The following is a 2,025-nucleotide window of genomic DNA, read 5'->3' on the forward strand; positions in this document are numbered from 1 at the left end:
TCTGCAATGTAATCTCCGATGGTGTACAGATTGCAGCTTGCCTCCAGATGTTTAACTTGCAATGGGAAGCCATCCCCTACCTGTATGATTCAAACAATGCAAGAAGTAACTATTTTGCCAATAGCGGGAGGGTGGGAGGAAAGCAGGTGTTGAATGCATAAAGCTGGGTAAATAACAGCCATGACTTTATTAAGCATACTTCCCAGTGCCATCTCCAAGTTTTGAGGTCTCTTGGGCAAGATGCCTTTAGTGTGGCTTTCTCCTCCCAAGTTGCTGCTCCACGTCTTCACTGGTAGCATAGCTTGCATACTCAGAGAGGGCTGGTGATCAGGCAGTGATAGCAAGGAGGAGGAGGAGCTGCAGTATATAGAAGCTCCAGTGAATGGCAGTGGATTCCCTGGAGTGGGGGGTGAGCTTCGGCGAGTGCTCAATTAAGTCTACTCTTGATGCTGAGCATCATACTTCAGGCTGGTTTGGTGTACAAGGAAAGGGACATCAACTGTAGCCTGCCTGCTGGAAAGGTAGTCACACTGAACTCAAGTGGAAACTATATTGGAAGAATGTTGATGGGCAGAGAGTCCAGGCGTGTGTGGGTCTGTACACCTTTAACTTAGCGGTGGGACCACTTTCAGCCTTGAGGCTGGATTCCAACTTATCCAACCTTCTTGATACTGCATTCAGGTGGTGGGTACAGCCAGAGGCAAAAGTGAGTATTTCTGTGCATTTTACAAATATTTTACATAATTTATGTTCAGTTCCATCATAGGCCAAATTAGGCCTCTGGCCAGAGGTTCCCTTACCACTGTCTTTTAACCATATCCCTGGGTGTGGGATTGAACCCTATTCCAGTTGCCAGGCATGGAATTTATTGAGGAATGCCAAACCATGCTCATCCCTAAAACCTAGCCGCTGCCCAAAAGAAAGACTTCATTTGGGAAAGCAACATCCAGCAAGATCCCTAAGCGGAAATATGTGCAAGAAAAACCAGGATCACTTTGAGGGAGGGAAAAATAAAAGGAATAAAATCAAAGCTGTTCCTGTCGGTGCAAAGATGGAGAGCTAAGGAGTCCCAGTTCTTGAACCTATAGAGCAACTGAAGGCCATTCTGAGGCTCAGTAATTAAGCAGGATGGTAGAAAGACCCAATAAGAACTGCAACCAAGCACAGCCCTTAACACCTCCCCCCCACACCCAATAAAGCTTTAGAGCTTTTTGCAAAGCAACTTGAAGGAAGGCCCCTTGCCAGTTTTGTGCAGACACACAGACCAATTTGGGCAGCGAATGTTAAGATTTTGCCTTGCACCTAGAGTGAAACTGACCGCCCAGAGACTTGTCTTCTCCATTCTTTGGCTTGTTTGTGATGGGTTTCAGCTCCCATAAAACTTCCAGCATTAGGAACAGCACCGAGATATATTGTCTTGCTGTTTAAATCACAGCAATTATTTAAAAATTTGCAGATATGCATGTCCATCAGCATAAAATATGCATCTCCCTTTGTCCTCCTTTTTGGCAATACAATCCCGCTTTTTAAAAGATGTATAAGGCGGCACTAGCAGTTATTTCAGACCTACCGTTTGTTGGGAATTGCTAATAGTGGGTGGATTCCTCCAAGAACCTATATCCATCTTGAAGGGGTTTGTCACTTGTTGGTGCTTCCTTTGTTTGCTCTAGCCTGCAATGCAAATTGTATTCTGAAATGAGAGCTGACATTAGAACTCCTTTAGACACAGAAGCCTCCTTGTTATATCCTTTGAACCCAGAAGTCACCAAACTTTTGCATTTCCCTTCCTGTCTTGACTTGTCACGTGTCTCAGACATTGTGTGTTTTCCTTGCCGTTGAGCACGTGTCTCTGTGGTAGCTTAGCGAGAAGAACAGCTGAATAAATATGTTTTTGTAAGTGAATATTTTTTTGTAAGTGAATAACATGTTATTAGAGGTACGAAGTACATCTCCAATGTAATCTTCATGAAATAATATTTTTTCCCTCAGTAATAAAAATCATTCTAAACTATTTTTGCTTGCCAA

Source organism: Podarcis vaucheri (assembly GCF_965113315.1).
Source record: "Podarcis vaucheri genome assembly, chromosome: 1".
Lineage (NCBI taxonomy): Eukaryota > Metazoa > Chordata > Lepidosauria > Squamata > Lacertidae > Podarcis > Podarcis vaucheri.